This window comes from Pleurodeles waltl, chromosome 6 (genome assembly GCF_031143425.1).
Source record: "Pleurodeles waltl isolate 20211129_DDA chromosome 6, aPleWal1.hap1.20221129, whole genome shotgun sequence".
Lineage (NCBI taxonomy): Eukaryota > Metazoa > Chordata > Amphibia > Caudata > Salamandridae > Pleurodeles > Pleurodeles waltl.
Genome location: NC_090445.1, coordinates 1,380,595,028 through 1,380,606,480, shown reverse-complemented (window position 1 = coordinate 1,380,606,480; position 11,453 = coordinate 1,380,595,028). Strand labels below are relative to the sequence as shown.

Genomic DNA, 11,453 nt, shown 5'->3' with positions numbered 1-11,453 from the left:
GGTGGCTGAGAGAGCCATGAGGAGTGTAGTGTTTTTTGTAGGGTAGTTTTATTATGAAACAAACAAGGGGATGCGAGGTTGCTATGAGTGGCATGTTTTTTATTATGTTTGCGTTTGTTTAGTGTGGAAGGAGTATGGGTTAGGGGTGGGGGAGGAGCATGTGGATCATGATGTAAGGCTCTAAATTGTGCAATGGAGGAGAGGCGACTGAATGAAGGTTGCTGGGATGGGGTGCTTGTGGTAGGTGTTTGTGAAGAGTGGGGGGGTAGGGGTGGAGATAGGGTGGAATTTGTATCCTGTGTGTAGTCTTGGGGGTGAGAGTGGGTATGATGAAGAGTGTAATGTAAGTTTGTGTTGCTTTGATGTGCTGATGTTTGTGGTTGGTATTGTTTTTGTGGAATAATGAGAGGGGTTATTGGTGTAGTTGTTTTTGGTGAAGGACTTGTATGCGAGTTAGTGCTGTTAAGTGGAATTTGAGTGTTAGATGGGGTGTTGATGTGTTTTGGAGATGAATGTATGAGGTGTATATGAGGTGATGGATGTGTGTCAGGGAGATAAGTATTAGTTGAGATTACTGGAAGAGGTAATATGTGTGGTGGAGTGAAATGTGGGAATTGTATGGTTGTGTGTAATTGGTGAGCAGAGGGGAAGAGTGTGTGTAGATGATGTGTTTGAAGGCAGGGTTTTGGCATTGTTATGAGTTCAGGCGGTCTGTGTGAAGTGAACAGCGGATAGTGTTTTTGATTAGTATGTGTAGAGAGTGTGTATCTGGGAGACTGAAACTGAGAGAGTTGTATGTTGTAGTTTTGTATTGTGTGGGCGGTGGCAGGTAGTGTTAGTGGGAGGGGATAGAGTAGTGTTTGCTGTGAGTATGAAGGTGTTTGACTGTAATAGTTATGGGGTGTATGTGTATATGTGTTGTATGTAGGGTATTGTGTTGGGTGGTGGGGCAATGCATTATGTCTGTAATCAGTTTGTGATGCATGAGTTGGATATCTTTGCAGATAATGTGTTTGCATGTTGAGGGATGTGTTGGGGCAGAAACCATTTCTGGTGGAATGAGAATGGGAATTGGGCAGCATTTCTGGCCCTAGTCCCTAGTCCCTACCTGTCCCGAACAGACCCAAACAGACAGCTGCCCTTGTCCATGTGTGTCGGTATGGGTGTATGTGGTGAGTGGCATCTATCAGTTGCCTGTAGGTCTCTTGGTTTGTCCCTGTACAAGAAGTGTCTGTGTGTTGTGTGCCAGTAATGATGGAACCCTGCTTGTCTGTTGGTCTCTGTGCATAGCTCCCTTTTTGACCACCTGAGTGCATTTGTGCCTGTCTGTCTATGATCTGTAAGTAGGATTGCCACAAGGACTGGCTTTATACTAACACCATATGTATTAAAAAAATAAGCAAAAACACCTTTAGTCAGTATTTTAGCCCTTATCTCTACATACTTCAAGCAGCAAATATAAATAGAACGCATTTTTAAATGTGTTCTAGAGCTGAGTTAATGATTCCTGGCTAATAAGTAAACAAAGGCAGGCAATCCATTTTACAAATAAATACATACGTTTCTTTCAAGCCCTATTTAGTATCATGTCCTAGCCTTTGCAGACTCTTGAACCAACAACAAATGGTTGGTATTTTTCTCTAGGAAAGGTGGCAACCCTATCTATGAGTCTGCAAATATGGGGGTCTAGGTGCCATGGGTCTGTGTGAATGTATGTTATTTTTTGCATGTGTGAATAACCCACATGTGAATTACTATATATATCAGATGGATGTGTCTCACTAACATTTTTTTTTTCTTCAAAACCTATTGCTCTGCTCGTGCTTATTTTTCACAGGTACAAACCATCCTTGACCAATAAGAGCTAATAGTTCTGAATTGTCTCTGTAAACGTCTGTAATTCTGTTTCTTACCTCGGAAAATATAATTTTTACCTATAAAGTTTTATATATATATATATATATATATATATATATATATATCTGCAGCAGCCCAATATAGGGTACCATCATCTTCACAGAATCCATTTTCTCATGACAGCCTCAAACCTTTTCCTGTGTGTAAGGTGAGAAACGTTTTATTAACATCTTTTTCCTTGAGTATCTACGCCCAATTTACCTTGTAGTTTGCGTGTATAAATTACCATAGTTAACGAGGTCAGTTACGGGATAAGTGGTGGGCTCTGTGCCCACTCCGTTTTGTAAAGTGGTATAGCCCGCGCCTCCCTAGAGTTCCCCGCGAATGGTTCGGCCAGGGGTGTAGACTGCATTCCTCAGCCATGCAGCATGAGAGATCCCTGGGTGAGAAGGGCTGCTTTGGGCTTTGTCTGAGCTGTTCCGTGCTGTGCTCTGAGAGTCACTGCGCTCACATGAGCCTGCCGATGCGGTGGCTGGTCCTGGACATATGCAGGGAGACAGCAGCGGCAAAGTCAGTGACCTTTGGTAACAAACGCACAAGGAGAGAATGCCGACGTTGTGTGGCTGCGTATTGCGTGTGTCCTAAGGATGCATTGCGTCCTTTCATAGACCTGGCTAATCTATCTCTGAGGCTGCCTGTGCCCCAGTTTAATGTGTGTTGTTTATTTAAAGACAGTCTCTGTATCCGGAAAAACATGTAACCTTTAAGAGAATCCCCCTCTTCGTAAAGTGGTGATAAAGCACGATTGTTTTCGTTTTGTACGCGGGTAGGTTTATCCGATGCACGACCAGGGTGTTTCATTGAGCTTTGCCGAGCAGAATCTCGATGCACATATTCTATAGAAACGGCAGAATAATATATTTTTAACATGGACACCGATAGTACATTGGTTATTTGTGGAAATCATGTAATCTAAACAAGACGGCTCCCTGAACCTCGGGCCCCAGGTCCAGATGCTACCTTTGTATCATGTTGCTTCAGCCATCGCATTGGCACTTAATTTGTTTTTGATTGGGGAAATCTATATTTTGTTTTTAGGGAATTTTTTCTTTATGGGGATAACGTGCTTTTTCCATGTTGTTGCCTTTAGACACGCGAGGCATGACAACGAAACCCAGCTTCATCACTTCTAAATTGTGTGATACTGGGCACATAACTTTCTTGGCCTTCGCCCAATTATTTTGTCTGTTAAAGGCAGACTTGTGTGGGTATTTACATTTGCCAGCGGGAAGCACAGAGCAGGGCACTGTTTGGTGTTCGTGTGTGTTTTGGGAATGACCGTGGGTGCGTGTGCGGGGATGGTCGGTGGGTGGTGGGACTTGAAAGGGGAATTAGAATTAGTCTAGCCTGTTGCTATTAGTGTCTTTTGTAAGCACCGAGTACAGTCCCAAATGGGGACCACACCCACTCTCCTAAACTGCATTATCTGAACTTGCACTTTTACTGTAAGAGTCTCAAATAGAGCAATTTTGTTCCTGTTGCAGTGCTACCTTATTTGGTATTCTTGCATGCTGGATGAGCGTGTTTCTGCAATACCAGAAGCCCTTTCTTTGTCTGTACATCAGCAATGCTTAATACGTTGTTTTTCCATGGTACTACTTACCTGTCCATACACTAACATCGTACGATTCCCTGCCGGCTGCATAGATCCCATGTGACCTGAAAATCACAGGATGGATCCTAGCGGTCTTCGCCAAGCTGCGGTTGATACAAGAAGTGCTGCTGCACTTGAGACCATAGGCCTACGCTTGTAAAGCGTCATTTATCTATAGATAGGGTTACTGGAATTGTGTGGCAGAGGAAGACAAAATTATGTGGCAGGGTTGCTTAAATTATGTGGCATGAAAAGGTTACATTTGTAGTGTAATGGTGCATATTTTGTGATAGCTCGTAATTCGACATTTTTACAAATCCGAGCAAAGGTCACCTTATTACTGTGGCAAATCTATAATGATGTGGAAAATGCAGCAGCTGCAGAATTTCATAATTCCAGTGGCTCTTCTGCTAGACTACCAATCAAGTAAAGTCACTTATTGAGCCAGTCACTTATTAACAGTAACTTGTTTTGTTCACTTTCGAAGTGGCAAACCCTGGACAGCGAGTGCGATATGACTATTGTGTTCTTCTTTCTCACTGGTCCAAGCGTGCCTTGCAATTAAAGCTAGAGCTTAGGTTTTATTTGTTTAATTTCCTGTTATTAATGATGTCATCAGACCTACAGCAGCGCCCCCCACCTTTTCTAGGATGATGTTAGGAAGCAGCCCGAAAAGTGTAAAGGGCACTTTAATTACTAGACCTGGAGGGAGGATCTGATCTGAATCGTGGAGTTGTAATATCACAGTTGCTGCACAGACAAATGCCACACATCCATCCTTGATCCAAGGATGCTGCCTTTCGTGGTAAGTACATCCCACAGTAAGTCACCACAAAAGCCTTCCATAGGGCCACCCATTAGGTAGCTGCCAAGCTGCCCAAGTAACATGTGATACCATCATCCAATCCTGGCAATTGTTTTCAGCTGCTCTTCTGAACTGTCGCTAAATACAGACACCGAGTTCCAAACATGTAGTAGTGTGCACGATGGTTTTCACGTAAGGTTATGTTAATAGTTCCTAAAAACACAGGTGCTGGTGGATTTAACAGACATTGTTGCTCACTAGAGTTAGATTCAGGAGAACACTGGTAACCAGCGCAGATTACAGTAGGTGGTGGTTACTCCTCTAAAGTCTTCTATGTCACAAAATGCGTAAAACAATATTTCCACATGATTGACTACTAATATATCATCAAGGTACATATATATAGATTTACTATTCTTAACTTCATGTCTAGTTACCTTGTTGATATGTTGGTGGTCAATATTGTGACGTCACTGTAAATGCAGGGCAATATTAAAAGTTCAATAGTGTATTAACATTATTTAAAGCACACGATTGGTCTCAGTCTCAAAGTTGCTGTGTTCTGCAGTAGTTGGGGACTCCTATTCATAAGTAATGTACAAAAAGATGATGGAAGGAATGCTTGAATTATTCTCAGTCTCTGACAACTGCTTGGGGACTCATCCCAGTCCCTCATTTGCCACCCACCATTCCGCTCTAAACAGAGTTCTGCCTTAATCAGATCTGTACTGACACTGCTCCTCATGGGAAAACCCATCTAGAACTGCCAGGTGAGACCCCCTTCAGACGGAAACCCAAGCCACCTAGGCAGGTTTTTGCTTATTTGGGCCTGATCAGTGGGGTGCGACTCGAGTCCTATGGTTTCATCAAAGATGGCATGATGTGAAAGCCCAGCTGCAACACTGTCAGTAGGGCACACATGTTCAGGCTGAATGAATTGAGTCACACTCACCCTGTAAGATAATATGTGGAGATTGGAGAGCCTGCCCATCAGCACTCTCTCTCTAGCTGGCCCCCTTGGTTAAAGAGGACATCGACTTCCTGAAAACTATCTCGGGAGGGAGAGGTTTCTGGGTATGAGACATAGATCTGAATGTTGAAGCTACTATTTTCCCTCCATTTGGAAAATATATCCGAGGGCACCTTGCATGCACTTTGATCATAATGCACCTCTTGGAACACTGAAGTGGACAGTGTTCACTGGACCAGTGGATTCTGCTCACTTCACTGTAGTGAACATGAGAACTCATGGCCACCTTACCCTCTGATTCCACTGGGTCCCTCAGATGACAAGGCATGACGCACAGCTTTTGTTCAGGGCCATTCGAAGGTGAGATCTTGCACACAATCGACTTTGGGGAATCAGTTTCCTTAGAGTAGTTTTAAAGGCCAGCTGGGGAACACGGCAGAACCTCCTTCTCTAAAGAGTAACTCACTATCCAGAAACACACCATGTACTCCAACATGTTATGCAAATACCTATGGTTTCTGTTGATTGCACCATTAGTGTATGTGCCAGGCTGGCATAGCTTGCCGTGCCCTTTACTTTTACCTCTCACCTCCTCACTTTAAAGTGGTTCCAGGAGCGGTCTAACGACTGGACAAGCAACCAACGTAAGAAAATATCGTGCCACCTTCATCCAGCTCTCTACTGTTTGCGCACAGCAGTATGGCGCCGACTAAGGGTGGCATGAGCGAATCCAGCATGACATAATGACAAAATTCTTCTTCGTGCTTAATCGTATTTCACTTGTATGAAACCCACTGGCAGACATATGGATCCGCTTTCTTGGCATCTTGCTGTAAGGTTCTGAGAGGGGTAATGTGTTAACAAAGCACTTTGAGTTCGCAATTTCATACTGCTGCTCTGAACACAGCTTTTTCGACTCTAGAAGTGATATTGCTGGCCATCATGGAGGGTGCTGATAGTTGGTATCATGAAGATCTCTCTTCCTCTAGCAAAAGTGCTGGATTAGGTCTGACGATAGGCAAGACCTTTCGATTTTAGTAAATTCTATATATAACATCCTTACTTATGAAAGGCTTTTAGCTAGCACTCTTTGGTTTTGTCATTTAAAATATGTATTCCACCCACTACTGCATACACCATCGGTCAGCCCTCTTCTATCATTGGCTAGCTTCATTGTGAGTGACGGCATTCTTCTCTTTGTGTTGAGCACATCAACACAAAGTAATTATTTTCAATACAAGTGACTATCAATGCAATGTGTGTTTTTCATCCCAAAAATATTTTAGCTTTTTCCCAATATTTTATAAAAAATGTTTGAGGGCCCGGCAGGTCCTAGAGCAATGTTTTATCAAAATAATGGCAACAAAAATAAGCATTGACAAAGCCAAAAACAGTCAATGCCAGATCAGACCTACAGCCTTTGCTAATACTTGATATGCAGAGCTTTTTGCTGCACCTGCTACTGAAGCCTTACCTCACTTAAGGATGCCAGCCCTGCACATTTCCCCTATTCTCTGGTGATATGTTTCAAGTGCTACATTGAAGGGGAAATATCAGTTTTGCCCGTTTTCTAAACAGATGCTAATATTTATTTACTGAACTTCGTTACTTTTAAGCATAAACGTTTAGGAGAGGTTCCCAGCACACTCTAAAGTAGATGTTACCTCACATTGTAGTGCAGAACACTTACCTCTTGAGCAAACTTACTTCTGCTATCCACATATAAAAGGGTCTAGTTTAGCAACTGTGTTAGGCAACAGTGCTATTGTACCCACCCCCATTATACCCTAGTTTGTCTGATTTCTGTTACCCCTGATTCACTTTTCAGGTATTCCTACACTAACAGAGGACGAGCAAGTGTGACCCATTTAACAAAGGGCAGAAAGATGTCTCTTGGGCTCAGTGGTCTCTGACAGTCTTATTACATAATAGGTATAACTCTCCTGGGTTTAACAGATAATTCCTCATTGTACACTGAAGAATGTTGCAGGCAAGGGTGTGGAATTCCTATAGATAAACGGCCAGGACATATTGTTTATGGTCAAGGACAACACGTTTTCATGTTTATTTTGTCCTTGTGACAATTAGGCCCAACCCCCTGCAGCACAAACGTTTTGGCTGTCAATTTCAGAACGACATTATGAAGCAGGAAAGGGATTTATCAGAAGTTGAAGTAATATTTATGTCCATATGTTAATGCTGTTTGCACTTATATTTATAGTTCATTGATGCAAAGCCTTTAGTATTAGAATGAATGCTCTAAATAACGGTTGTAAGCTCAGATTCCACTACCAACTGTGGTTCCAGTAAAAACAAGCATTTGCAATGCAGTGGGTACAGTGTTTGCTTGTGTTGGAGCTATTAGCGTTGCAAATTCCTAACTGAACTTTTCTTGCCACATAAATTGAAAATGAAAAGTAGAACAGTTGACATAAGCAAGCCGATTCAAATCGCCATGGCCGCCATGAGCGTAAGAGCAAAGGAGAGACACAAAAAGAAAAAGAAGTTCACTTGCGGTCAAATGTATAGGCAATCAAGCAATTATCCATGTAACAGGGGCAGTCTGCAAGGCGGTAACAAAACCACCGAAAGGAGGGACGAACGTAAATCATTTACCAATGATGATAAAGGACTTTTGAAAGGCAAGCCCACGAACGAGTGAACGTGATGCGCGTGGTCAAAAGCCCACAATACTTACAACAGGTCAAAGCGCCTACGCACTTGACCTAAAACTGTGTATTCATGTTTGCAGTTTAACAATAGGAGGCTATGTACAGTGATCCCAGACTATTCTCTGATGAGATGCAAATAGTTGCAGAAACTTAAAGCAATATGTGTGAATCTTTGCTTTCAAAATAAAATGTTCACAAAAAAATGCAACTAGGAAAAAATATTTTGCTAAATTACTGTGAAATTATAGGTACCATTTCTCTAAAGCATACTAAGATGTATTGATGCACACTATTTCCCAAAAATATTAATAATAGAAAATCAGTGTAACGAGTCTCAACAAGATTACGGGAAACATACAAATAAACAAGCATTGGCAAAGCCAATAGGTCTGACATTGGTGATCAGTCTTTTGTATTTGTCAATGCGTGTCTTGTTTTGATATGGCATTTGTAAACCTTTATTGTTGTGGAAGCTGTGAAGCCCTTATCATTTTCACCAAACATGGCAAAAAAGAAAAAATATTTTTGGGTCTCAGAAAGCACACATTGCCATTGTAGTACCTGGCACTAAACAAAATTACTTTGTGTGAAGATATGCTGTTGTGAAAGAGCAGATTGCTGTCACTCACAGTGAAGTCATCAGATGCATGGCTATGGAGAGAGAGAGAGAGAGAGATAGAATTTTAATAAAAACAAAAGGTCTTGGTTAACGCTAGACTTAATTAGGGGACCAATTCTTAGTCATAAAAGTACACCCAGGGTAGATGTCTTTGCATTAGTGCAGATTTACGTATTTCATGAATTCATAAGAATTTACATAAATAGACCAGGAAATTCTACTCCTAGAAAATATTTGTGAACTGTATTTTAGCATGTGTAGATTTGCTCATGTGAAAATCTATTGAGCGTTTACAAGTTCACTTTTCCTCCATTCACTTTTTTACAAACCCTGGAGGAAGTTTTACTTCTGCTCTTGTCAGGAGTAACTTTCCAACCTTTCTTAGTATGGGAAAAGATTAAAGAAGAGCTGATGAAATCCCTTAAAACATGCAAGTTAGTAGGTTTGCACAGACTCAAATGGCATTCTAATCTTTAACTCTTGTTTACTTCTACCTCGGGCCCCATTATGTAGGTCTGTGGAAAGGTGACAAAATAAAGAAATTGCTAGTATTCAAGCCCTACTAAAGTATTAGCCCTGACAAAATCAGAGAGGCTATTATTAGACCTCTTATATAATCAGATTTCTGCCATATTTTGTCGTTACACTGCATGGCACCAAAGAGACAAGTATGTTTTTTCAGATGCCGAGTATATTTATAAACCAACTTGTCACATGGACAAGTAGATATTTTATTAAATTCCACACCCCTGTGAAGACTTATCCATTCACAGCTGCCAACAGACAGTGCCCCCATAGCGGAGCACATCACATGGTCTCCTGGGAAAAAGCCGATATTAGCCAGTGAGCACCAGATAAGCTAAAACCCCCGGTTTATGAGTGAAGATTCCTCAGAGTCAGAGGCCAGTTTACAAACTCTCTGAGTACACAGGTTGATTCAGAAGTTTCTGTTTAGGAGGGGTGCGTTGGAGTGGCTGCTGTGACAGTGTCTGGCTGTGTCCTTCTTAGCCCAGTCTCCTACATGGCCTATTAGACATTGGTTGACCCCCATGGCATTGCCCATTTTGCAAGCCCTGCACCCTCCACAGTCCGTCATTGTTTCTCGCACTGTGAGGTTGTTTTAAGTCAGCAGGTTTGCCGATTTATCACGGTAAATTAATATTGTGTGTGTCTGCTGTGACATGCTATGACACCTGGAAGTGCATTGATGTCTGGGAATGTGCAAAGACTTTAATTCTCTAGAGCTACTATTATGTAATGGAGAAAGGACAGGTATTAACTGCGCTCTCTAATGGTTATCAATTGTTGATGAACTGTAAGTTACCTATCCTTCTCTCACCTTCAACTATCCTTTCCATGCAGTTTAATACTAGTGATCACAGAGATAACCACACAGTTTAGGGACCGGTGACCACTTCCTTTTCTTCTTCTACAATCCCATCACCTCTAGCACAAAGCTGCACGCTCCATTCTCACATTGAGAGTGAAGTGCTGGCATTGGCTATGTGGGGTAAACTACACATAGTGTAATGCCAAAACTCTATCTGGACATTTCGATTTTCAAAATATATTGTTTCTATGTTTAATAAATACATGCAGTTCTCTTCATGATAAGGCACTCAAATCCATTTTCGAATACAGTACGCATATTTATTGCACTCATCTATGCACAAACCCCAAATACATTTAAAACCTCACATAAATTCCATTCAAGCAACCTTACAGACCTTAAAACACTCTTTTGCATATCCCCAGCATTTCCTTTGAAATCCCCAGCCGAGAGCATATCGTTTGTCTCTTCCCCACTTGTGGGCTCCTAGTCAGTAGACCTTAAAACATGGTAAACAAACATTTCAGTGGTTAGAGGTTAGATTCTTGTAATACCACCTTCACTTGTGGATGGCCTCTCATACGCCACTGCTTCAGTCGGGTTCCTGGTGACTGGTAGTAGGCAGAGTAAGACTCAGAGCTCTCTGCTTTACTCCTCTGGCGTCAGAGTGCGATTCTTTGACCTCAGTTTAGGGACTAACTGTGTTTCAAAACTAGTACACTACAAGTAGAGCTATTTCTGCAAATTAAGTTCCTTCATCACGGTTGCCACTGTTGATACATTGTCCTATTGGTGCTACTATTGCTCCTTTCTCAGTAGAACTAGCCGTCATACAAGCTGCCAGTACTAATTATAGTACTGATACTTTTAATGCTGCTAATGGTACACATCATAGAAGTAGTAGTATTGTTTGTACTACACATAATTATTGCATTGCTTCTACAAGTACTGCTAATGTAATATCTGCTTGCATTTTTTATACCACTATTAGTGCATTTAAGAGTATCACCACTACTATAGCTATTGCATTACTGTCACTACTTTTGTTACTTCTGCTAATGTTACACCTACTCCTGATCTTGCTATTAGTGTTATTGCTTCTAATTCAGTGGTTTCTATTGTTGTAATTAGTGCTCAGACTATGGCGACTACTAGTAATACTGGTACTGTGACCAGAGTTATTATTACTACCAATCCCGGCGTTAGGGCCTTGCAGGTGGTGCAGTGGCACTTGACGAAAAAGTAAAGGGATCGCCTTTTGCATGAAAGGCTGAGTGGAGATATGATCAGACTGCAGAGACATTTGTATGGGGGGCATTTTTGAGGGAATAATGACAACAGCATGATAACCCTGCTGGCTAGTACTCTTGATGGTGAGACCTGCAATTTGTCCAGTCACAGTTCATGATAAAGTAGCAACAAGGGTAAAGCACAATGTGTGACATTCAGATCTCAAATTTATTAGTATTTTATGTAGATAGTTTAGTACATTACTGCTTTTGATGCAGAGATCCTTGTGTTACGTGGAGTTTCTAAACACATTGAC

At 41.6% G+C, this 11,453-nt stretch overlaps 1 protein-coding gene across 3 annotated transcripts in view; it reads left to right on the top strand.

Moving 5' to 3' along the window:
• The first annotated feature begins 2,258 nt into the window (after window positions 1–2,258).
• Window positions 2,259–11,453, top strand: part of LOC138300863 (coiled-coil domain-containing protein 50-like) — a 671,686-nt gene continuing 662,491 nt past the window's right edge. For 2 of the 3 annotated variants that reach the window (XM_069240701.1, XM_069240699.1), the window contains exon 1: window positions 2,259–2,427. The gene's annotated coding sequence lies outside the window, so the exon portion shown is untranslated. Of the gene's footprint in view, window positions 2,442–11,453 lie in introns of all 3 variants that reach the window. The other variant, XM_069240700.1, reaches the window with a different exon arrangement.